This window comes from Elephas maximus, chromosome 16, assembly GCF_024166365.1.
Source record: "Elephas maximus indicus isolate mEleMax1 chromosome 16, mEleMax1 primary haplotype, whole genome shotgun sequence".
NCBI classification, from domain to species: Eukaryota; Metazoa; Chordata; class Mammalia; order Proboscidea; family Elephantidae; genus Elephas; species Elephas maximus.
The window spans coordinates 6,710,339-6,737,644 of record NC_064834.1 but is presented as its reverse complement, the minus strand read 5'-3'; the positions used below and the strand labels follow the sequence as shown (position 1 = coordinate 6,737,644).

Here is a 27,306-nt window from a genome sequence, read left to right as displayed (position 1 = left end):
ATACGATCCTGCAATCCTACTCCTCGGAATATATCCTAGAGAAATAAGAGCCTTTACACAAACAGATACATGCACACCCATGTTCATTGCAGCACTGATTAAAATAGAAAAAGATGGAAGCAACCAAGATGCCTGTTAACAAATCCATGGATAAATAAATTGTGGTATATTCACACAATAGAATATTACACATCAATAAAGAACCATGATGAATCTGTGAAACATTTCATAACATGGAGGAACCTGGAAGGCATTATGCTGAGTGAAATTAGTTGCAAAAGGACAAATGTTGTATAAGACCACTATTATAAGGACTCGAGAAATAGTTTAAACAGAGAAGAGAATATCCTTTGATATTTATGAGAGGGGTGAGAGAGGGAGGGAAGAAGAGAGTTTTCACTAATTAGATCGTAGATAAGAACTATTTTAGGTGAAGGGAAAGACAACACACAGTACAGGAGAGTTCAGCACAACTGGATTAAACCAGAAGCAAAGAAGTTTCCTGAATAAACTGAGTACTTTGAAGGCCAGCATAGTAGGCGCAGGGGTTTTGGAACCATGGTTTCAGGGGACAACTAAGTCAATTGGCATAATAAAATCTATTAAGAAAACATTCTGCATCCCACTTTGGAAAGTGGCATCTGGGGTCTTAAACATGAGCAAGCAGCCATCTAAGATGCATCAATTAGTCTCAACCCACCTGAAGCAAAGTAGAATGAAGAACACCAAAGACAAGGTAACTTGTGAACCCAAGAGGCAGAAAGGGCCACATAAACCACAGACTACGTTAGCCTGAGACCAGAAGAACTAGTTGGTGCCCGGCCACAACCGATCACTGCCCTGACAGGGAACACAACAGAGAACCCCTGAGGTAGCAGGAGACCAGTGGGATGCAGACCCCAAATTCTCGTAGAAAGACCAGACTTAATGGTCTCACTGAGACTAGAATGACCCTGGAGGTCATGGTCCCCAGACCTTCTGTTGTCCCAAGACAGGAACCATTCCCAAAGCCAACTCTTCAGACAGGGATTGGACTGGACTATGGGATAGACAATGATACTGGAGAAGAATGAGGTTCTTGGATCAAGTAGACACATGAGACTCCGTTGGCATCTTCTGTCTGAAGAGGAGACGAGAAGGTAGAGAGTGTCAGAAGCTGGCCGATCGGACACGAAAAGAGAGAATGGAGGGAAGGAGTATGCTGTCTCATTAGGGAGAGAGCAAAATTAGGAGTATGTAGAAAGGTGTTTATAAATTTTTGTATGAGAGGCCAACTTGACTTGCAAGCTTTCACTTAAAGCACAATAAAAATTGAGGAAAAAAAAAAAACCACCATAAAGATTACAGCCAAGAAAACCCTATGGAGCAGTTCTAATCCATAACACGTGGGCTCTCCAAGAGTTGGAGTGCACTGGACAGAAACTGGTTTGGTTTTTTTTGTTTGTTTGTTTTTTAATCTTTTAAATAGAAAGGGCAGATATTATTTCCATTTTCCAGGTGAGAAAACTAAGGTTCAGTAAGTTGCTCAAGGTTCCACTAATGTAGCACTCTCTGTAGGACTCTTTACTGACTCCCAGTGTGCTATGTAGTCTTTATAAAACTCAATTTTATTTTTCAGTTCCCCATCCCTCCCCCACTCAAGAAAATAAAAGATGCATCTGGCTCTTAGTTATCTGTTTTTCACATCAAGGGAATGAGTCTGTGAGGACTTCAGTCCTGGCCATAAACCAAGTTAGACGTTAAGCCTGTGACCTCAGGGCTTCACTCAACCCCTTTTCCCTTTATAAGATGATTGAAGTGAAATGTCAGATTACTTCTCAATAAACACTTTTCTCAGAGTGGGTACCTGTGGGCTGTGGGAAAGCAAAAGGCATCTGAATGTTGAAGTAACTTAGAGTAGGATGTGGCTGTAGCCACTTTACCTCCTGTGTGGCCTGTTCAAATGTGGAGCCCCCTCTCTCTCAGCCATCCTCACCTCAGCTTAGCTCTCCCTGAGTCCCTGCCCGCTCTGCCTGACTCACCACAGGCCCGTGCGGGATGCTTCCAGCTCCTGCTGTCTGACTTGGCTCACAGCTTGAAACAAAAGGCAGGTGGCCCAGATGACCTGGAATGGATGCGGTGCTGTCCAGCTGGAAAGGACGCTGCACAGCCCTGCCAGGACGCTCGTCTCTGACAGCGTTCCCAGCCAGGCCTCGGGTGCCAGGCAGGACACAGGCTCTGTGGGGAGAAGTCACAAACGAGGTGAAGGCAGAGGGTTCAGAGCACAGAGCACCCGGCAGCTACTCCAGCTCAGAGCTAGAGTACTGGGAGGCTGCAGTCAAGGCCAGAATGACCTCACATTTTCTAGAACAAAAGTTCATATGATAATTTTTTTCCTTCCTATTATAAATCAAGATTTTAAACTAACCAGAGAAGTGATGTGCCTGGAGGTATCCTATATTTTTTTAACTCAAAATGTCTCTATTGATTTTTTTTGCTTAGTGATACTTATTCATTATAGGATAAAATTTTAAATAAGAGGAAATTTGAATGAAGTACATATTAGTTATTTGAAACCCTACAAATCAGACAAAAACACTGTTCATGTGTGGGTGTGCATCCTCCCAAACTTAGAAGTCTTAATATTGAAGAAATAATTGTTCTTGTCGATAGCTGTCATCAAGTTGGCCCTTGTCATGGATTGAATTATATCCCCCCATAAGTGTGTATATCAGCTTGGTTAGGCCAGGATTCCCAGTATTGTGTGGTTGTCCTCCATTTTGTGATCGTAATTTTATGTTAAGAGGATTAGGGTGGGATTGTAACACTACCCTTGGTCAGTTTACCTCCCAGATCCAATGTAAAGGGAGTTTCCCCAGGGTGTGGCCTGCACCACCTTTTCTCTCTCAAGAGATAAAAGGAAAGGGAAGCAAGCAGAAGAGTTGGAGACCTCATGCCACCTAGAAATCAGCACTGGGAGCAGAGCTTGTCCTTTGGACCCAGGGTCCCTGCGCCTGAGAAGCTCCTCGACAATGGGAAGGACAAGGACCTTCCTCCAGAGCCAACAGAGAGAGAAAGCCTTCCCCTGGAGTTGACACCTTGAATTTGGGCTTTTAGCCTACTTCACTGTGATAAAATAAATTTCTATTTGTTAAAGGCATCCACTTTTGGTATTTCTGTTATAGCAGCTCTAGATAACTAAGATAGCCCCCAACTCATTGCGTAAATATAGATATGCCTTATTTTCTCAAGATGAATATGCATATTTCTTCTACTTTTTAATATTGCTGAAATTAGGTTTACAGTCAATGCATATATTGAATATTGGGCTCCTTCTCCACACTCCAAAGAAATTGCTGTTAAGCAATGCTTTTATTAAAACCATTACTGTCAAAAGCACTACTTAAAAGGATTTGTATGAACTGGATTGTATATGATGCACTGGTTAAAGTTTACATCGAGCTACAGCTGCTAACCAAAAGGTCAGCATTTCGCATCCCCCAGCCGCTCCTTGGAAACCCTATGGGGAAGTTCTACTCTGTCACTATAGGGTTGCTGCGAGTCTACTCGACGGCAACAGTTTGATTTTTTTTTTTTTTTTGGTCTCTTATTTATTTAACCAATTCCATATTTTTAAATATTTAGGTTATTTCCAATTTCCAGTATTAAAAACAGTATTGCAATGAACAGCCTCATACAATATTATTTATTTGGGTTCTTGTTCTGGTTTTTCCCTCAGGATAAATTACTGGAAATAATTCCTGAGTCAAAGAACATACGTTTTTTGTTGTTAGGTGCCATTAAGTCTGTACAACAGAAGGAAACACTGCCCAGGCCTGCACCGTGCCCCAAATCGTTGTTATGCTTAAGCCCAGTGTTCCAGCCAGTGTGTCATTCCATCTCGTTGAGGGTCTTCCTCTTTTTCGTTGATGCTATATCTTACCAAGCATGATATCCTTCTCCAGGGACTGATCTCTCCTGACAACACGTCCAAAGTATGTGAGACATAGTCTCGGCATCCTTGCTTCCAAGGAGCATTCTGGTTGAACTTCCTCTAAGACAGATTTGTTGGTTCCTTTGGCAGTCCATAGTATGTATATTCAGTATTCTTCGCCAACATCACAATTCAAAGGCGTCAACTCTTCTTCTGTCTTCCTTATTCATCGTCCAGCTTTTGCATGCATATGATGTGATTGAAAATACCATGGCTTGGGTCAGGCACGCCTTAACCTTCAAGGTGACATGTTTGCTTTTCAACATATTAAGGAGGTCTTTTGCAGCATATTTACCCAATGAAATGGTTCTGTTGATTTCTTGACTGCTGCATCCATGGGTGCTGATTATGGATCCAAGTAAAATGAAATCCTTGACAACTCCAGTCTTTTGTCCATTTATCATGATGTTGCTTATTGGTCCAGCTGTGATGATTTTTATTTTCTTTATGTTGATGTGCAATCCATACCGAAGGCTATGGTCTTTGATCTTCATCAGTAAGTGCTTCAAGTCCTATTCACTTTCAGCAAGCGAGGTTGTCTCATCTACATAACGCAGGTTCTTAATGAGTCTTCCACCAATCCTGATGCCCCATTCTTCTTCATATAGTCTAGCTTCTTGGATCATTTGCTCAGCATACATATTGAATAGGTATGGTGAAAGGATATAACCCTGACGCACACCTATCCTGACTTTAAACCATGCAGTATCCTCTCGTTCTGTTCGAACAGCTTTTTTTTTAATCGTGCTTTAAGTGAAAGTTTACAAATCAAGTCAGTCTCTCATACAAAAATTTGTGTACACCTTCCTATATACTCCTAGTTGCTCTCCCTCTAATGAGTCAGCACAGTCCTTCTCTTCACCCTGTGTTCCCCATGTTCATTCAGCCAGCTTCTATCCCCCTCTGCCTTCTCATCTCCCCTCCACACAGGAATTGCTCACGTAGTCTCATGAGTCTGCCTGAGCAAGGAAGCTCACTCCTCACCAGTATCATTTTCTATCTTATAGTCCAGTCCAACCCCTGTCTGGAGTTGGCTTTGGGAATGGCTCCAGTCTTGGGCTAACAGCAGGTCTGGGGACCATGATCTCAGGGGTCCTTTTAGTCTCAATCGGACCATTAAGTCTGGTCTTTTTATGAGAATTTGAGGTCTGCATCTCCCTGCTTTTCTGCTCCATAAGGGGTTCTCTGTTGTGTTTCCCGTCAGGGTAGTCATCAATTGTAGCCGGCACCATCTAGCTCTTCTGGTCTCAGGCTGATGTAGTCTCTAGTTTATGTGGCCCTTTCTCTCTCTTGGGCTCATAATTACCTTGTGTCCTTGGTGTTCTTCATTCTCCTTTGCTCCAGGTGGGTTGAGACCAATTGATGCATCTTAGATGGCTGCTTGCTAGTGTTTAAGACCCCAGATGCCACCTACCAAAGTGGAATGCAGAATGCTTTCTTAATAGATTTTATTATGCCAGTTGGCCTAGATGTCCCCGAAACCATGGTCCCCAAGCCCCTGCCCCTGCTACACTGGCCTTCAAAGGGTTGGGTTTATTTAGGAGACTTCTTTGCTTTTGGTTTAGTCCAGTTGTGCTGACATCTCCTATATTGTGTGTCTTTCCCTTCACCTAAAATAGTTCTTGTCTACTATCTCATTAGTGAATACCCTTCTCCTTCCATCCCTCCCCACTCTCATAACCATTAAGAATATTTTCTTCTCTGTTTAAACTACTTCTTGAGTTCTTTTAAGAGTGGTTTTATACAATATTTGTCCTTTTGCAACTGACTAATGTCACTCAGCATAATGCCTTCCAGATTAATCCATGTTATGAAATGTTTCATGGATGCATAGTATTCCATTGTGTGAATATACTATAATTTCTTTCTCCATTCATCCGTTGATGGGCACCTTGGTTGCTTCCAGCTTTTTGCTATTGTAAACAGTGCTGCAGCGAACATGAGTGTGCATATATCTGTTCGTGTAAAGGCTCTTATTTCTCTAGGATACATTCCAAGGAGTGGGATTGCTCCATCATATGGTAGTTCTATTTCTAGCTTTTTAAGGAAGCGCCAATCGATTTCCAAAGTGGTTGGTACCATTTTACATTCCCACTGGTAATGTATAAGTGTTCCAGTCTCTCCACAGCCATCCAACATTTATTATTTTGTTTTTGGGATTAATGCCAGCCTTGTTGGAGTGAGATGGAATCTCATTGTAGTTTTGATTTGCATTTCTCTAATGGCTAATGATCGTGAATGTTTCCTCATGTATCTGTTTGCTACCTGAATGTCTTTTTTAGTGAAGTGCCTGTTCATATCCTCTGCCCATTTTTTAACTGGGTTATTTATCTTTTTGTTCTTGAGTTTTTACAGTATCATGTGGATTTAGAGATCAAATGTGGATCAGAAATGTCATAGCTAAAAACTTTTTCCCAATCTGTAGGTAGGTGATCTTTTTACTCTTTTGGTGAAGTCTTTGGATGAGCATAGGTGTGGTTTTTTTAGGTGTTTGATTTTTAGGAGCTCCCAAATATCTAGTTTCTAGTGTTTCTGCATTCTTAGTAATGTTTTGTTTACTGTTTGTGCCATGTACTAGGGCTCCTAGTGTTGTCCCTATTTTTTCTTCCATGATCTTTATCGTTTTAGATTTTATATTTAGGTCTTTGATCCATTTTGAGTTCCTTTTTGTGCATGGTGTGAGGTATGGGTCTGGTTTCACTTTTTTACACATGGATATCCAGTTATGCCAGCACTGTTTGTTAAACAGACTGTCTTTTCCCCATTTAACTGACTTGGGGCCTTTGTCAAATATCAGTTGCTCATATGTGGATGGATTTATGACTGGATTCTCAATTCTGTTCCGTTGGTCTGTGTATCTGTTGTTGTACCAGTACCAGGCAGTTTTGACTACTGTGGCGGTATAATAGGTTCTAAAATCAGGTAGAGCGAGGCCTCCCACTTTGGTCTTCTTTTTCAGTAATGCTTTACTTATCCGGGACCTCTTTCCCTTCCATATGAAGTTGGTGATTTGTTTCTCCATTACATTAAAAAATGTCGCTGGAATTTGGATGGGAATTGCAATATATCTATAGATGGCTTTTGGTAGAAGAGAGATTTTTACAATGTTGAGTCTTCTTATCCATGAGCTAGGTATGCTTTTCCACTTATGTAGGTCTCTTTTGGTTTCTTGCAGTAGTGTCTTGTAGTTTTCTTTGTATAGCTCTTTTATGTCTCTGGTTAGATTTATTCCTAAGTGTTTTATCTTCTTGGGGGCTGCTGTAAATGGTATTGATTTGGTGATTTCCTCTTCAATGTTCTTTTTGTTGGTGTAGAGGAATCCAACTGATTTTTCTGTGTTTATCTTGTATCCTGATACTCTGCTGAACTCTTCTACTGGTTTCAGTAGTTTTCTTGAGGGTTCTTTAAGGTTTTCTGTGTATAAGATCATGTCGTCTGCAAATAGAGATACTTTTACTTTTTCTTTACCAATCTGAATTCCCTTTAATTCTTTATCTAGCCTAATTGCTCTGGCTAAGACTTCCAGCACAATGTTGAATAAGAGTGGTGATAAACAGCCTCCTTTTCTGGTTCCCGTTCTCAGATGGAATGCTTTCAGACTCTCTCTTCATTTAGGAAGCTGCTGACAGTTGGCACTGTATAAATGCCCTGTATTATGTTGAGAAATTTTCTTTCTATTCCTATTTTGCTGAGAGTTTTTATCATGAATGGGTTTTGAACTTTGTCAGATGCCTTTTCTGCATCAATTGATGAGATCATGTTGTTCTTCTCTTTGTTTTATTTATATGATGGATTACATTGTTTTTCTTATGTCAAACCATCCCTGCATACCTGGTATGAATCCAACTTGATCATGGTAAAATTTTTTTTTTTTTTGATGTGTTATTGAATTCTATTGGCTAGAATTTTGTTGAGGATTTTTGCATCTAAGTTCATGAGGGATATAGGTCTGTAATTTTCCTTTTTTTGTGGTGTCTTTGCCTGGTTTTGGTATCAGGCATGTGCTGGCTTCATAGAATGAGTTTGGGAGTATTGCATCTTTTTCTATGCTCTGAAATGCGTTTAGTAGTAGTGGTGTTAAGTCTTCTCTAAAAGTTTGATAGAACTCTGCAGTGAAGCCATCTGGACCAGGTCTTTTTTTTGTTGGGAGTTTTTTAATTTTTTTCAATCTCTTTTTTTGTTATGGGTCTATTTAGTTTTTCCCCTTCTGTTTGTGTTAGCTTAGGTAGGTAGTGTGTTTCTAGAAATTCACCAATTTCTTCTAGGTGTTCGAAGTTGTTAGAGTACAATTTTTCATACTAATCTGATATGATTCTTTTAATTTCAGTTGGGTCTGTTGTGATATTGCCCATCTCATTTCTTCTTTTGGTTATATGGTTCGTCTCCTGTTTTTCTTTTGTCATTTTGGCCTATGGTTTATCAATTTTGTTAATTTTTTCAAAGAACCAGCTTTTTGTCTTGATAACTCTTTCAATTGTTTTTCTGTTCTCTATTTCATTTAATTCTGCTCTAATTTTTACTATTTGCTTTCTTCTGGTGTCTGAGGGTTTCTTTTGTTGCTTTTGTTCAAGTTGTAGGGATAATTCTTTGTTTTTGGCCTGTTCTTTTTGTATGTGGGCATTTATTTATATAAATTGACCTCTGAGCACTGCTTTTGCTGTGTCCCAAAGGTTCTGATAGGAAGTGTTTTCATTCTCATTGGATTCTATGAATTTCTTTATTCCATCCTTAATGTCTTCTATAATCCAGTCTTTTTTGAGCAGGGTATTGTTCAGTTTCCAAGTGTTTGATTTCTTTTCCCAGCTTTTCTGTTATTGATTACTACTTTTATGGCCTTATGTTCAGAGAAGATGGTTTGTAATATTTTGATGTTTTGGATTCTGTTACGGCTTGCTTTATGAAGTAATACGTGTTCTTTTCTAGAGAACGTTCCATGTGTGCTGGAAAAGAAAGTATACTTGGCTGCTGTTGGGTGGAGTGTTCTGTATATGTCTATGAGGTCAAGTTGGTTGACTGTGGCATTTAGATCTTCTGTGTCTTTACTGAGCTTCTTTCTGGATGTTTTGTCCTTCACCAAAAGTGGTGTGTTAAAGTCTCCTACTATTATTGTGGAGCTGTCTATCTTACTTTTCATACCTGTCAAGTTTGATTATAGTATGTCTTGGCAACTTTCTTTTGAGGTTTACCTTATGTGGAGTTCAATGAGCTGTCATTGGGTGCATAAATATTAATATGGTTATATCCTCCTGGTATATTATCCCTTTAATCATTATATAGTGTCCTTATCTGTTGGGGTGGTGTAACTTTAAAGTCTATTTTGTCAGAAATTAATATTGCCACTCCTGCTCTTTTTTGATTGTTGTTTGGTTTATATATTTTTTGCATCCTTTCAGTTTCAGTTTGTTTATGTCTTTAAGTCAAAGGTGTGTCTCTTGTAGGCAGCATATATGTGGATTGTGTGTGTTTTTTTTTTTTAATCCACTCTGCCATTCTCTATCTCTTTATTGGTGTATTGAGTCCATTAACATTCAGCATAATTATGGATAGGTATGAGTTTACTGCTGTCATTTTGTTGTCTTTTTTGTGTGTTGTTGACAGTTTCTTTCTCCCACTTAATTTTTTGTGCTGAGTATTTTATCTTTATATATTGTCTTTTACTCACTGTTTTTTGTTTTCTTTTTGCTGAGTCTTAATTTTTTTCTTGTATTTTATTTTGATGAGTAGGATTGTTAGTCTCCTTTCTGGTTACCTTAATATTTACCCCTATTTTTCTAAGTTTAAACTTAACTTTTATTTCTTTGTATCACCTTGCCTTCCTTTCCATATGAAAGATCTACGACTGCATTTCTTAGTCCCTCTTTATTGTTTTACTGTTGTCATCTTTTACATAATGACATTGCTGTTTCCCTGTTTTGAGCATTTTTTAACCTTGATTTATTTTTGTGATTTCCCTATCTGGGTTGACCTCTGGTTGGTCTGTCCTGTGTTCTAGTCTTGGGATCATATCTGATATTACTGATTTTCTACCCAGTGGACTCTCTTTAGTATTTCTTGTAGTTTTGGTTTGGTTTTTACGAATTCCCTAAACTTGTGTTTATCTGGAAATATCCTATGTTCGCCTTCATATTTGAGAGACAGTTTTGCTGATATATGTTTCTTGGCTGTCAGGTTTCTTCCTTCAATGGTTTATATAAGTCATCCCATTGCCTTCTTGCCTGCATGGTTTCTGCCGAGTAGTCCAAGGTTATTCTTATTGACTCTCCTAGTTGCTCTTAAAATTCTCTTTTTAACTTTGGTTTTGGCAAGTTTGATTATAGTATGTCTTGGCAACTTTCTTTTGAGGTCTACCTTATGTGGAGTTCAATGAGCATCTTGGATAGATATCTTCTCATCTTTAATGATATCAGGGAAGTTTTCTGCCAACAAATCTTCAACAATTCTCTCTTATGTTCTCTTCTACCTCCCTGTTCCAGTATTCCAGTTACTTGTAGGTTATTTCTCTTGATTGATTCCCACATGATTCTTAGGATTTCTTTATTTTTTTTTAATTGTTTTATCTGATTTGTCTTCGAATATATTGGTGCCCTGTGTTCTATCTTCAGTCTCACTAATTCTGCCTTCCATTTCCTCAGTTGTACTCCTCTGACTTTCTATTGAGTAGTCTAATTCTCTGATTTTATTTTTAATCTTTGGAATTTCTGATTTCTGTCTCTCTATGCATGCTTGTAGCCTATTAAATTTTTAATTATGTTCTTGAATAACCTTTTCAATTTCTTCAACTGCTTTATCTGTGTGTTCCTTGGCTTGTTCTGCCTTTTGCTTGATCTCCTTCCTGATGTCTTGAAGAGTCGTGTATATTAATCTTTTGTATTCTACATTTGGTAATTCCAGGAATACATCTTCATCCGGAAGATTCCTTGATCGTTTGTTTTGAGAGCTTGTTGAAGCAATCATGGTCTGCTTCTTTGTGATTTGATATTGTCTGTTGTCTCTTAGCTATCTATAAGTAACTGTCTTGATTTATTTTGTGAGCTTACTGTATCCTAGCTTCTTGCTTTGTTTTGTTTTGATATGCCCAAATATGCTGCTTGAGTGAGCTAGCTTCATTATTTTTGCCTTTGAAGCTCTAATGTCCTGTCATCACATAGCTAGAGCTGTTACAAAGTATATGAGCCCAGGAGTCCATTCACTACTCTTGTATGGATTCAGCTCAGGTGTCCAGGTTGTTGGTCATCAAGTGTGTGGTACATGCTCTGTCCTACTGACTTAGAGGGGCAGGGATGATTGGTGTAGGTACAGGTATCTGGTTGTAGCAGGGGGTCACACCCTTAGCAAGGCGGGAGGGCTAACAACTGTCCCCCACGTGTCTGTGAGGAAAGTGCATCCCTGTTCCCTAGAGCACAAAGGTGGGTGGGTTCTGCAGCTAGACCATGGGCATCAGTGTTTTTGGTCGTAAGGGCTGGGAGGTACTACTTATCCTCGGACCCCTGTCGTGGGTGGCTAGTGTACATGGATGGAGCCACCAGTCCTTAGGCCTCTCATTTGTGTAGGTGAGGACCCTGTTTAATAGGTAAAGTGGTGTCACACATCAAAAACCCATCTCTCCATCGCACAGCTGAAACAGTTGCAGTCTGCCAGCTAGGGCCTATTCTCCTGAAATGGGCCCACACAGGTCCATGCAGGGGTGATAGGTATTCAATGCCTGTGGATCTTTTGAGCCTGGACAGGAGCCGCTTCTGTCCTGATCTCCCCAGGTTAGTGGAGCTGGCAGATTATCTTTTCCCCCAATTGTTCATTTATTCCTTCTCCAAGGCCAGGAGAATGGCTCAGGGAGCACAGCAGGACCTATCTCAGGCCCAGGGAAATCAACATCCACTGAAGCCAGCTTTGGGGCTGGGGGCCCAGTAAAATAAATGCAAGTACTTAGCTTTTGCTGAGAGTGCCGTTCTTTTCTGGTTCCAGAGGTGTGAGTAAGCTGTGCAGCTCACTGTCTCTCCCTAAGGAAACCACATCCAGAACACTACCACCAGCCCTGCCATGGTGGCTCCAGAGATCGTGCCTAAGGGTTCCCGCCAAATCAGGTCTGGCAACTTCTTGCCACTTCTGAACTGTCTCTCCCTTCTCTTGCCGTTCAGTCTGTTTTCTAACTTTGTCTTTGATGCTCAGGGCTCCTAGCTTGTCATGTATGTAATCGTTTTACTTGTTTTTTTCAGGTCTTTGTTGTAAGAGGGATCACCAGAAGCGTCTGACTACTCTGCGATCTTGGCCCCGCCTCCCGAACAGCTGCCTCTTGCTCTACATGCAGGTTCCTCATGAGCACAACTGAGTGTTCTGGGATTCCCATTCTTTGCAATGCTATCCGTAATTTGTTATGATTCACAGAGTAGAATGCCTTTGCATAGTCATTAAAACACAGGTAAACATCCTTCTGGTATTCTCTGCTTTCAGCCAAGATCCATCTGACATCAGGAACGATATCCCTGGTTCCATGTCCTCTTCGGAATCCACTCTGAATCTCTGGCAGTTCCCTGTCGATACACTGCTGCAGCTGCTTTTGTGTGATCTTCAGGAAATTTTACTTGCAATTGATATTAATGATGTTCAATAATTTCCTCATTCTGTTAGATCACCTTTCTTAGGAGTAGGCATAAATATGGATCTCTTCCAGTCGGTTGGCCAGGTAGCTGTCTTCCAAATTTCTTAGCATAGACGAGTGAGCATTTCTAGCACTGAATCCCTTTGTTGAAACATCTCAATTGATACTCCATCCATCCTGAAGCCCTGTTTTTCGCCAATGCCTTCAGTGCAGCTTGGACCTCTTCCTTCAGTACCATCGGCTCCTGATCATATGCTACCTCTTGAAATGGTTGAACATCGACCAATTTTTTTTTTTTGGTATAATGACTCTGTATTTCTTCCATCTTCTTTTGATGCTTCCTGCACCATTTAATATTTTCCCTATAGAATCCTTCACTATTGTGACTCGAGGCTTGAATTTTTTCTTCAGTTTTTTCAGCTTGAGAAATGCCAAATGTGTTCTTCCCTTTTGGTTTTCTATCTCCAGCTCTTTGCACAAGTATTATACTACTTTGTCTTCTGGAGCCGCTCTTTGAAATCTTCTGTTCAGTTCTTTTACTTCATCATTTCTTCCTTTTGCTTTAGCGACTCGACGTTCAAGAGCAAGTTTCAGAGTCTCTTCTGACATCCATTTTGGTCTTTTCTTTCTTTCCTGTCTTTTTAGTGACCTCTTCCTGTATGATTCCTTCATGTCATTCCACTATTCTTCTGGTCCGCAACCATTAGTGTTCAATGTGTCAAATCTATTCTTGAGATGGTTTCTAAATTCAGATGGGATATATTCAAGGTCATACTTTGGGGCTCATGGACTTATTCTAATTTTCTTCAGTTTCAACTTGAACTTGCATATGAGCAATTGATGGTCTGTTCCACATTCGACCCCTGGCCTTGTTCTGACTGATGCTATTGAGCTTTTCCTTCTTCTCTTTCCACAGATGTAATCGGTCTGATTCCTATGTATTCCATCTGGCAAGGTCCATGTGTATAGTCTCCGTTTATGTTGTTGAAAAAGGGTATTTTCAGTGAAGAAGTTGTTGGTCTTGCAAAATTCTATCAAGTGATCTCTGGCATCGTTTCTATTACCAAGGCCATATTTCCCACTACCGATCCTTCTTTTTTTCCAGTTTTCTCATTCCTATCACCAGTAATTTTATCTCTGCATCCTGATTGCATGTTTGATAATTTCAGATTGCAGAAGTTGGAAAAATCTTCAATTTCTTCATCTTTGGCCTTATTGTTTGATGGAAATTTGAATAATAGTCTTATTAACTGGTCTTAGTTGTAGGCTTATGGATATTATTCTATCACTGACAGCGTTATACTTCAGGATACATCTTGAAATGTTCATTTTGACAATGAATGCAACACCATTTTTCTTTGAGTTGTCATTCCCAGCATAGTAGACCATATCATTGTGTGATTCAAAATGGCCAATATCAGTCCATTTCAGCTCACTAATACCTAGGATATCAATATTTATGTGTTCCATTTCATTTTTGACAATTTCTAACTTTCCTAGATTGATACTTGGTACATGCTATGTTCCAATTATTAACAGATATTTGCAGCTATTTCTTCCCATTTTGAGTCATGCCACATCAGCAAATGTAGCTTCCAAAAGCTTGACTCCTTCCATGTCATTAAGGTCAACTATACTTTGTGGAGACAACTCTTCCCCAGTTGTTTTTTGAGTAGGGGGGGGGTGCTCATCTTCCGGCTCTGTATCAGACAATGTTCTGCTGCTATTCATACGGTTTTCACTGACTAATTCATTTCAGAAGTAGACTGCTGGGTCCTTCTTCCTAGTCTTAGTCTAAAGCTCAGCTGAAACCTGTCCACTACAGGTGACCCTGCTGGTATCTGAATACTGGAGACATAGCTTCCAGCATCACAGCAACACACAAGCCCTCACAGTAGGACAAACTTACAGACACATGGGGGAAAGGACATACACATTTTATATACATTTCCATGTACTGTTAATGGTAGTGTAAATTAGTACCAACTTTCTGAAAAGCAAGTTTGAAAACAAGCATCAAAATTTTAAATGTATATGTCTTTTAAATTTTACATTTTGATGCTTGTTTTCAAACTTGCTCTTCAGAAAGTTGGTACTAATTTACACCACCACTAACAGTACATGGAAGCCCTGGTAGCACAGTGGTTGAAGAGTTCAGGTGCTAACCAAAAGGTCAGCACTTCAAATCTACCAGGTGCTCCTTGGCAACCCTATGGGGCAGTTCTACTCTATCCTATAGGGTCACTATGAGTTGGAATCCTCTTGACAGCAACGGTTGGTTTTTTTTTTTTTTTTTTAAAACAGTACATGAGGGTATCAACATGTTTAATATTCGTCATTCTAGTAGTTGTGAAATTATTTAAATTTTTTTTTTCCTGGTAACTTGTGAATTTAGCATCTCTTCAAATGTTTATTGACCATTTTTATATCTTCTGTGACTTGCATATACTTTTTCTTTGCCATTTTCTTTTGTGCTGATCTTAATATTTTTCTTATTAATATATAAGAATTCTTTATATGTTAAGGCACTAACTCTATCATATGGAAAGTTGCTATGCAATTTTAGTTTTTAGGTAGTCAAATATATCAGACTTTTTTTTTTTTTTTAATGAATTCTAACACTCATGTCCTGCTTCAGGAGATCTCACCCATTAACTATAAGCCCAAGATTAAAAAGTAGTCACATATTTTCTTTTTTATTTTACATTTAATGAAATAAAAATTCATCTAGAATTTATTTTAGTATAAAGACTATTCTTCTTGGCTTCCGTTTTCAATATAGATATTATACCTCTATGATTTAATCAAGCAATCAAAATTTTTTCCTTCACATTTCTTCTGTATTGTCTGTGCTTTTGCAAGAATATAGTCGAGTTTTTTAAAATCATTAGGTACACTGACCCCATGCTTAGTAACTTCCTTTCTTAGTTTATGAGAAATTAGGCAAAGAGGAAACACACATCATCCTATAGCAAATATCTCCAAATTCTCTGCAGTCACAAAACCAAGTGCAGTGGGTAGAAAACAGTGTGGGGCTTCAGAGCTCCTCGACTAACTTCACAAGGGGAAGGAGAGAGCAACGTCAGCCAAAGCTGATTCCTGTGAGGCAGAGGTCAGACATATCTCCTCTCTCCAACCTTTTTGCCAATTCATCCCTCTCATGGCATTCTCTACTTTTCTGCTGGGTTTGATCGTTAAAGTGGCTACACAGAACTCACAGACCATAGTCACAGTTACAGAGTTATTTAGGGAAGTAACAGGTTACAATTCAGGATCAGAAACGACTCAGGATACAGTTCATCGATCAGGATAGCTTCTTGACCATGTCTGCAGGCAGGCTTCTCTCTTGGTCCCCCTGACTCTGGGCCTGGCCTCTTCCCTGCCTGGGCAAGCATAACAAAGCTCTTTAGCACTGCCAATAAGTGCCCAGAGGCACTGCACTCTGCAGGAAGGCTCCTCCCCAAAGGCAGCTGTCTTGATCAGTGGGTCAGCATGTCCACTATAGCCACCTAGCTCAATGGAGTGGGAAGCCTACTGCAATGTCCAGCACAGGTCTAGCGTTCTGCTGCTGCCGTTTCTCTGCTGCGCTTGCCACTGCTTCTCACCATCTTGCACCTTCTCCAGCATTATAACTGGCTCCTAGGTCTAGGAGGTTTCAGCCCAGGGACCCCAGTCCAAAAGGCATGCGCCACTCCCAACTATTCTTGATGGTAGTGAAGTCCCCTCTCCACTTCTGGGATTGGCTCCCTTTAAGCCTAGTGGGATGGCAAAACTGACCAGTCCCCTCATTGGGGTTCGATACATCTTACTCGCATGGTTCTATCCCCACAAGGGTTCCATGCACCTTATTTGCATTATTAGCAGGCAGTCCAATCCCCTTGGTGGGCCACAAGTACCTAATTTGCATAGCCCCACCCAATCATTTTGTGGGAGTCACAAGACCATGCATGCATGGCTAGAAGGGCTGTATTAAGTAATTCTCTGCACCACAAATGGTAATTGATATTTTGCCCTTGGAACAAAATAAGTGACATCGATATCCTTTTTATAGCCAGGATATAATTATTTTGTAAGATGAAAATAAAACTTTGTCATTCTCTGATATGCTTTGCTTTTCTTACTGCCCCTGAAGTGGTAAGAGCTGGGTAGAAACTCTTTCACAAAACCTTGCACTCTTTTCCAAAGGCTTGGAATGCTGTGTCTTGGTGAGTTAGCAAGCTAGGGAGAGAGCAAATGGTGACAGAAGGCTGCACTCTAACTATGCACCAGGTGATGCTGTCTTGTTCCAGGGTAGGAGAGGAAGACTGACTCTGTATGTCAGCAGTCATTGAGATTGTTGTTGTTAGTTGCTATTGAGTGGATTCCAACTCGTGGTGACCTTATGTACATCAGAACAAAACATTGCCTGGTCCTGCATCATCCTCACAATTGCCACCTTGTTCAAATCCATAATTATGGAAAGTTCGAGTCTATCATTATGAAAAACCTTATGGATCACATTGAGGTGGAGGAAACCATTTTTAGGAGAGAGGGGTAGACGAGAATCATTATTTCCCTCGAGGTAGAGTAAGTGAAATGTTAAATATATCACATTGAACTCCTGTAGAACATTGACACGTGCAAACGAGCAATTTGCATTCGTGTGTGATGAGCAATTATTTCTAAAGGTGGAAGGAGAGTTTGATGAGGGTTTTATGTCATCCCTCAGTATGGCTGAATGCGGTGACAGCATGCCAGTTCAGCAACGATGCCACATCTCACTTTTGATCTTCTGTGTTTTTCTTGTAGTGGACGATAGCACAGGAGTTATAAACTGCATCTCCTGGAAAAAGTGAAGCAGTACTACGTCTTCATCAGGTAAGGTTAGTTGCTGTGCTTCTTTACTTTTTAGCTAACCAGTAGACTTTACGTAAGGTAGCTCATCAGAACAGCTGCAGGGCTAAATTTTGCATTTATCCACCAGTGAATTACATCGACCTACTCAAAGCAGTGGGCCAAGAACATTGGCTGCTCTGAAAACAGACTCTATGCAGGTGAAGCCAGTTGTTTTTCCTTATCCCACCTCTTGGTGCTCACTTCTTCCTAAGCCTTCAGGAATGTAAAAAGGGCTCTGGAAGGTTTCAGCCATTCATTTCTACCATACCAATTATTACGTAAGTCAAGGTTTTTAGCCTTATTGTCTCTGGGGTCAGAACCCTTTTCCTCCAAGCACATAACTCATCCAAAGAAGATTTTGAACACTTCTTTTCCTACATGGTTGCCACTAAGTTCTGTGCTGGCATGATACAGGTTTCCTGCAATCTATTATATCCTTAAAGGAATAGACTGGAAATACTGAGACTGATGAGAAGGTAAATTAGGGTTCCTTTGGAAGTTAGCCATTGTCTTAGTCATCAGTGCTGGTATAACAGAAATACCACAAGTGGCTGGCTTTAACAAAGAGAAATTTATTCTCAGTCTAGAAGGCTACAAATCCAAATTCAGGGCATCAGCTCCAGAGGAAGGCTTTCTCTCTTTGTCGGCTCTGGAGGAAGGTCCTTGTCATCAATCTTCCCCTGGTTGAGGAGCTTCTCAGGCACAGGGACCCTGGGTCCGAAGGACACGCTCTGATTTCGGTGCCGCTTTCTTGGTGGTATGAGCTCCTCCAGCTCTCTGCTCCCTTCCCTTTCCTTATATCTCTTGTAAGGTAAAAAGTAGTGCAGGCACATGCCAGGGAAAACTCCCTTTATGTTGGATCAGGCATATGACCTGAGCAATGGTGTTATATCCCACTCTAATCCTCTTTAGCATAAAAAGATTAGGATTTACAACACATAGGAAGATTATATCAATCACAAAATGGAGGACAACCACACGATACTGGGAATTGTGGCCTAACCAAATTGACAGATATTTTGGGGGGACACAATTCAATCCATGACAGCCATTAAATACTATATTTTTACACAAATAATGCATGCTTTATAGGCTTATAAGTAATATATGCTATAAAGTGAAAAAGAACTTTAAAATTGTGTATTGAACACATTGACTATAACTGAAAACAACATTTGGAATTACATGAATAAATTTTAATACCTCATAGGTTATTTATGATGTCATGCATTGCTGGTGATTATTTTTGGCTCTAGAGAAGCTCCTGAAAGTGGGGCCTTGTTTTTCACTGTTCTACAACATGGGTAGTATGGTGTCATACACAATGGGTTTATTCAGTAAATACTGCCAGCTGTAGTACCTAATGCCTATTATCTGTCTCCTCATGCAATATGTGGTTGGAATGTCTAACAGTTGGAGAGGTTTTTTCTTTCCTTTTGGCCACTGCAAGAGGAAATTATCAAAATCTGAACTTTCTGCTTTGACTGTACTGACAGTTGTAATGCTCATTTGCTTAATATCCTGATGTATTTACATTTAGAACTTGGCTGTCAATTTCACATAAGAACTGTCTTAGTTTTCTAGTGCTGCTATAACAGAAATACCACAAGTGGGTGGCTTTAGCAAACAGAAATTTATTTTCTCACAGTTTAGGAGGCTATAAGTTGAAATTCAGGGCACTGGCTATACGGTAGAGCCCTAGTGGTGCAGTGGTTAAGAGCTGCGCTGCTAACCAAAAGGTCAGCAGTTCAAATCCACCTTGGAAACCCTATGGGGTAGTTCTACTCTGTCCTATAGGGTTGCTATGAGTCCAAATTGACTTGAAGGCAACGGGTTTGATTTTTTTTTTTTTTTTTACAGGCTTTAGGGGAAGGCTCTCTGTGTCAGTCTGGGGAAGGATCTTTGTCTCAGCTTATCTTCCTCAGTTCTTTGGATATCTTCATGAGGCATCTGTCTTCCCCTGTGTCCTTGCTTGTCTCTGTGTCTAGGCTGCTCCTTGTATCACTCAGAAGTGATTAGGTTTAGGACACACCCTACACTGATAGGACCTTATTAACATAACAAAGAAAACCCTATTTTCAAATAGGATTACAGCCACATGTATAGGGGTTAGGATTCCAACATGTATTTTGGGAGGACGCAATTCAGTTCATAACAGGAACATTTAAATCACTGGCATAGATTTGCCTAGGAAGCCTTGTAGTTTAAAAAAAAAAAAAATACAGGGACTACAGGTTTTTATGAAGAAATCTCATAGGCAAGACTTAAACTGATTAGATAATCAGAGGTATGGATTTTCATATATATTTAGGGTATTAAAATCAGAGTTATGGTTGTTGTTACAACCTTCAATCAGAAGGTGTAGTTTGAATGTATATACTTGTTTGAGACTGGAGGTGGTCAGCAAACTTTTTCTGTAAAGGACCAAATAGTAAATATTTTCAGCATTGTGGGCCATGTATTTTGTGTCCTAACTATTCAACACTGCCCTGGTAGCACAAAAGCAGCCACAGATGGTACATAAACCAATGGGCCACAGTGGGCGTGCAGACACACGGATCCAGAGAACAGAGCACCTGCAGGCAGGAGGTTTCCTGGCAGAGTGGGCTGCCTGCAGGCACTTGTCCGCTGGGCTAAAGAGCTTTGTAACACTGGCCCAAGTAGGGCAGAGGCCAGACCTGGGGGTCAAGGACCTGAGAGCTAAGAGCCAAGTAAGAAGTCTGCCAATAGGCACGGCAAAGAAGTTGTCCTGACAGAAAAACTGTATCCTGAGTCATTCCTGATCCTGAATTGCAACTTGTTACTCCCCTAACAGACCCCATAACTATGACTATGGTCTTTGAGTTCTGTGTGACCATTGCAATGAATCATCGAACCCAGCAGAGAAATAAAGAGTGCCCCGGGAGGGACAACTGGTGTCAGAACTGGCAAGAAAGTTGGAGAGAGGAGGTATGTCCGACTCCGCCTCGCAGAAATCAAGTCTGGGGCTGATGCTGCTAATCCTGGTTCTCTCCCCACCCCTCACGAAGTTAGAGGAGGTCTGATGCTGTCATGCCATTTTTACAAGACATAACACCAAAAGCACAAGCAACAAGAGAAAAATAGATAATCTGGGTTTCATCAAAGTTAAAAACCTTGGTGTATCAGGGGTATAATCAAGAAAGTGAAAAAACCTATGTAACAGGAGAAAAATAATTTAGAAACCATATATCAGATAAAGGTTTAATATCTGGAATATATAAAGAACTTTTAAAACTTAACCACAAAAAAGACCAACAACCCAATTCAAAGGACTTAAAGATTTCTCTTAAGAATATATACAAATGGGCAACAAGCACCTGAAAAGATGCTCAATATCGTTACTCATAAAGGAAATGTATATCAAAACCACAATGAAGAACTACTTCACACCCACTGGGATGGCTATTTTTTTTTTTTTAAGTGGAAAATAACAAGTGTTGGAGAGGATGTAGAAAAACTAGAATACTTACACATTGCTGGTGAGAATGTAAAATGGTACAGATGCTGTGTAAAACAATTTGGAGATTCCTCAAAAAAGTTAAAACACAATTACCATACCAAACCAAACCTGTTGCCATCGAGTCGATTCCGACTCATAGCAACCCTATAGGACAGGGTAGAACTGCCCTATAGGGTTTCCAAGGAGCAGCTGGTGGGTTTCAACTGCCAACCTTTTGGTTAGCAGCCAAGCTCTTAACCACTGCCCACAAGGGCTCCACAATTACCATGTGACCTAGCAAATCCATTCCTAGGTACAAATCCAAAAGAATTGAAAGCAGTGACTCAAGCAGACATATGTTCACTGCAGCATCATGCACAGTAGCCAAAAGGTGGAAAAACCCGTGTCCGTCAGCAGATGAACGGATGAACAAAGTGTGGTTTATACATACAATAGACTATCATTCAGCCATAAAGAGAAATAAATGAAGTTCTGATATACCCCAGCACGTGGATTAACCTTGAAAACATTATGCTGAGTGAAATAAGCCAGACACAAAAGGACAAATATGATCCCACATATATGAAATATCTACAGTAGGAAAATGTACAGAGACTAAAGTTTATTAGTGGGTATCATGGGTGGGAGTGAGGGGGAAAGAAGGAATCATTGTTTAGGTGGTGCTGAGCTTCTGTGGGAGCCCTGGTGGCATAGAGGTTAAGAGCTCAGCTGCTAACGAAAAGATCAGCAGTTTGAATCCACCAGCTGCTCCTTGGAAATCCTATGAGGCAGTTCTACTCTGTCCTATAGGGTCACTATGAGTCGGAATTGACTCAACGGCAATGGGTTGTTGTTTTGTTGTTCAGCTTCTGTTTACAGTGTTGGAAAATTTGAAAACAGATACTGGTGATGGTTTTACAACATGATGAATGTAATTAATGTCACTGAATTGTACATGTAAAAATATCAGAATGGCAAGTGTTTTATATGTATATATATAAATATATATATATATATACACACACACACACATACGGTGAAACCAATGAGAGCCAGAACTCAACAGGACTGCTTGTTTTTCTGGATCTTGCAAGTTTTCTGCCTTTGAGAGGGTACAACTTACCACTTTTCTATCACTCTTTATTAGTGTCTGTCAGTTTGTCATACTATAGTGGCTTGCATGTTGCTGTGATACCTGAAGCTTTGCCACTGGTATTTCAAATACGAACAAAGTCATCCTTGGTGCACAGGTTTCAGCTGAGCTTCCAGACTAAGACAGACTAGGAAGAAGGACTTGGGAGTCTATTTCTGAAAAAACTGACTAGTGAAAACCTTATGGATAGCAGCAGAACATTGTCTGATATAGTGCTGGAAGATGAGCCCTCAGGTTGGAAGGCATTCAAAGTACAACTGGGGAAGAGCCGCCTCCTCAAAGTAAAGTCAACGTTAATGATATGGATGGAGGGAGTCAAGCTTTCGGGATCTTCATTTGCTTATGTGGCATGACTCAAAATGAGAAGAAATAGCTGCAAATATCCACTGATAATCAGAACATGAAATGTACAAAGTATGAATCTAGGAAAATTGGAAGTCATCAAAAATTAAGTGGAATGCATAAACATCAATATCCTAGGCATTAATGAGCTAAAAGGGACTAGTATTGGCCATTTTGAATCAGATAATCATATGGTCTACTATGCTGGAAATGACAAATTGAAGACAAATGGCACCACATTCATTGTCAAAAAGAACATTTCAAGATGTATCCTGAAGTACAATGCTGTCAGCGATAGGATAATATCCATACACCTATAAGGAAGACCAGTCAATCCATTATTCAAATTTACATACCAACCACTAAGGCCAAAGATGAAGAAATTGAAGACTTTTACCAACTTCTGTAGTCTGAAATTGATCAGACATGCAATCAGGATGCAGAGGTAATTACTGGTGATTGAAATGCAAAAGTTGGAAACAAAGAAGAAGGATTGGTAGTTGGAAAATATGGCCTCGGTGATAGAAATGATGCCAGAGATCGCACGATAGAATTTTGCAAGACCAACGACTTCTTCATTGCAAATAACCTTTTTTCAACAACATAAATGGTGATTATACATGTGGACCTCACCAGATGGAATACACAGGAATCAAATCCACTACATCCATGGAAGGAGTCGATGGAAAAGCTCAATATCATCAGTCAGGACAAGGCCAGAGGCCAGCTGTGGAACAAACCATCAGTTGCTGATATGCATGTTCAAGTTGAACCTGGAGAAAATTCAAACAAGTCCATGAGGGCCAAAGTATGACCTTGAGTATAACCCACCTGAATTTAGAGACCATCTCAAGAGCAGATTTGCTGCATTGAATACTAATGACCAAAGGGCAGACGAGTTATGCAGTGACATCAAGGACATCATACATGAGGAAAGCAAGGGGTCGTTAAAAAAGCAGAAAAAAAGAAAAGACCAAAATGGATGTCAGAAGAGATTCTAAAACTTGCTGTTGAACATAGAGTAGCTAAAGTGAAAGGAAGAAACGATGAAGTAAAAGAGCTGAACAGAAGATTTCAAAGGGTGGTTCTAGAAGACAAAGTAAAGTATTATAATGAAATGTGCAAAGATCTGGAGATAGAAAACCAAAAGAGAAGAACATGCTCAGCATTTCTAAAGCTGAAAAAAATGAAGAAAAATTTCAAGCCTCAAATTGCAATACTGAAGAATTCTATGGGGAAAATATTAAACGATGCCAGAAGCATCAAAAGAAGATGGAAGGAATACACGAGTCATTGCATCAAAAAGAATTGGTTGACATTCAGCCATTTCAGAAGGTAGCATATGACCAGGAACCAATGGTTCTGAAGGAAGAGGTCCAAGCTGCGCTGAAGGCACTGGTGAGAAACAAGGCTTCAGGAATTGATGGAATACCAATTGAGATGTTTCAACAAATGGATGCAGTGCTGGCAACGTTCACTTATCTGTGCCAAGAAATTTGGAAGACAGCTACCTGGCCAGCTGACTGGAAGACTTCCATATTTGTACCAATTCCAAAGAAAGGTGATCCATCAGAATACGGAAATTATCAAACAATATTGTTAAAATCACACATAAGTAAAATTCTGCTGAAGATTATTCAAAAGCGGTTGCAGCAGTACATCGACAGGGAACTGCTGGAAACTCAGACCAGATTAAGAAGAGGACGTGGAACCAGGGATATCATTGCTGATGTCAGATGGATCCTGACCGAAAGCAGAGAATACCAGAAGGATGTTTACCTGTGTTTTATTGACTGTGCAAAGGCATTTGACTGTGTGAATCATAACAAATTATGGATAACCTTGAGAAGAATGGGAATTCCAGAACACTTAATTGTGCTCATGAGGAACCTGTATATAGATCAAGAAGCAGTTGTTCGGACAGGACAAGGGGATACTGCGTGGTTTAAAGTCAGGAAAGGTGTGCATCAGGGTTGTATCCTTTCACCATACCTATTCAGTCTGTATGCTGAGCAAATAATCCAAGAAGCTGGACTATATGAAGAACTACAGGGCATCAGGATTGGAGGAAGACTCATTAACAGCCTGCAATGTGTAGATGACACAACCTTGCTTGCTGGAAGTGAAGAGGACTTGAAGCACTTACTAATGAAGATGAAAGACCACAGCCTTCAGTATGGATCACACCTCAACATAAAGAAAACAAACATCCTCACAACTGGACCAATGAGCAACATCATGATAAATGGAGAAAAAATTGAAGTTGTTGAGGATTTCGTTTTACTTGGATCTGCAATCAACGCCCATGGAAGCAGCAGTCAGGAAATCAAATGACGTATTGCAATGGGCAAATCTGCTGCAAAAGAACTCTTTAAAGTGTTAAAAAGAAAAGATGTCACTTTAAGTTCTAAGGTATGTGTCATGGATTGAATTGTGTCCCCCAAAAAATATGTGTCAACTTGGTTAGGGCATGATTCCCAGTATTGTGTGGTTGTCCTCCATTTTGTAATTGCAATTTTATGTTGAGAGAATTAGGGTGGGATTATAACACTACCCTCACTCAGGTCACCTCCCTGATCCAAGGTAAAGGGAGTTTCCCTGTGGTGTGGCCTGCACCACCTTTTATCTCTCAAGAGATAAAAGGAAAGAGATGCAAGCAGAGAGCTGGGGACCTCATACCACCAAGAAAGCTGCACCGGGAGCTAAGACAGCACGCCTGACCCAAGCCATGGTGTTTTCAATCACCTTATATGCATGGGAAAGCTGGACCCAAGGAAGACTGAAGAACTGATGCATTTGAACTGTGGTGCTGGCAAAGAATATTGAATATACCATAGACTGCCAGAAGAATGAGCAAGTTTGTCTTGGAAGGAGTACGACCACAATGCTCGTTAGAAGCAAGGATGGCGAGACTTCATCTCACATACTTTGGACATATTATCAGGAGGGACCAGTCCCTGGAGAAGGACATCATGCTTGGTAGAGGGTCAGCTAAAAAGAAGAAAACCTTCAATGAGATGGATTGACAGAGTGGCTGCAACAATGGGCTCAAGCATAACGATTATGAGGATGGGGCAGGATACGGCAGTGTTTCCTTCTGTTGTACACAGGGTCACTATGAGTTGGAACCAACTCAACGGCACCTACAAACAATAATTATTAGTGGAAAATATTTGAGTTTTTCTTCTTTGACAGTTTTCCGCCTTACAGCTTCCAGGGTTGCAGGTTTTACTATATCTGTCTACAGATAAGGAACCCTGGTGGTGCAACGTTTAAAGCACTACACTTCTAATCTAAAGGTCGGTGGTTCAAACCCACCAGCCCCTCCACAGGAGAAAGATATGATAGTCTGCTTCTGTGAAGATTTACAGCCTTGGAAACCCTATGTGGCAGTTCTACTCTGTCCTGCAGGGTTGCTGTAAGACAAAACTGACTTTACAACAATGGGTTTACCACATTTTTACACAAACAGTATGTGCCTTCTACATTTGTTTGCCAACTGCTCCCTCCCGCAGCCCTCGTGAGGTATTTTCATAAGTGCACTATGCTAATTTTTTTTACAGCTCCCTCACTGGGGCAGGGAGCGGTTGGCAAACAAATATAGAAGACACCCGTTATTTGTGTAAAAATATGGTGTGTGTATAGACAGGTAGGTAGGTAGAGAGAGAGAGAGAGAGAGATATTTATTTGTCACAATAAAAAAATTATCTGGAACAGAAAATGCATAGAAATAAAAGTTTATCAGTTGTTATTGGAGGTAAGGTGTGTGGGAAGGGGGGCGGGAATAGTTATTGCTTAAGGAATATCAGGATTTTATTTGAGTTGTGGGGTTTACATTAACTTTATCCAAAGAATTTGGTCTTTGCCTTCAGTTCCTGAGAGAGAATCTCTAAAAAACAAAAAAAAAACTTGGAATTTTCGTGTCCTTTACAAGGACTCCAGAACACAGGTAAGGTTAGGTGAGGTAATGAGGTGACTCTGGGCTGGGAGCTGGCCAGGCCAGAAAGACCCACCATTTAATACTGTGTGATCACCTCTTGATGCCGACCAACCTCAGGGAGAGGGGCTGGAGTTTTCATTGTGTAATGAGACCCCCAATAAATGTTGTGGACACAGAAACTCCATGGGCTTCTTGGTTGGTGGAAGACATTGATGCATGTGGGAGGGGAGTGTGTCCCTTTTTGGGACATGGAAGCTCTGTTGGGAACCCTCCGAGACCATGCCCTATGAGTTTCCTCATTTGTGTCCTTTTTTCGTACACTGAACTATAATCATAAGTATGGCACTTTCCATGAGTTCTATGAGTAGTTCCAGTGAATTATTGAACCTGACGGAGTAATGGGAGCCAGCAGGTCATAACTGAGGGGGGTGGTCTGGAAACCCCTGAACTTATGGTTGGTATCCCTAAGGCGGTGGAAGGAGGCCCCAGATTTATAGCTAGCAGTTCAGAAGTGAGGGGGCCCAGGAAAGCCCCGAGCTGCAGCTGGCATCCTGAAGGTATAGTGGGAAAAGCCTGAATTTGTAGCCAGCAGGTCAGTAGTAAGAGTGTCATGTGGACTCCCAAGCTTGTGGCTGGCACCTGAACTTAGGCCTGCTTTACAGTCTGGAGAATTGTGTCTGTTGACTTGTGAGATCTGACCTCTCTCTGGAAAGCTAGTGTCAGGAAAAGACTCGCTGCTTGGGCAGCAGGTGTCAGAACTGAACAGAGAAGTAAACATGGAGGTTGATTATTACCCTCACAGGGGTGATAAAAAAATGTTGCAATAGATAGTGGTGACATTGGCACAGCATGGTGAATGGGATTAATGCCACTGAATTGTACAATTAAGACTGGGTTAAACCGCAAACTTTTGTGATATATATTTTATCACAATCAACAAAAGAGGGTACAGACACATGATGGGAAA

At 40.5% G+C, this 27,306-nt stretch overlaps 1 long non-coding RNA gene across 1 annotated transcript in view; it reads left to right on the top strand.

Annotated features, from left to right (window-relative positions):
- The window catches only part of LOC126059328 (uncharacterized), a 66,169-nt gene that overhangs the window by 25,007 nt on the left and 13,856 nt on the right, over nt 1–27,306 (top strand). The window contains exon 2 of the long non-coding RNA XR_007513419.1: nt 17,358–17,426. This is a non-coding gene — a long non-coding RNA (uncharacterized LOC126059328). The remainder of the gene's footprint in view (nt 1–17,357; nt 17,427–27,306) is intronic.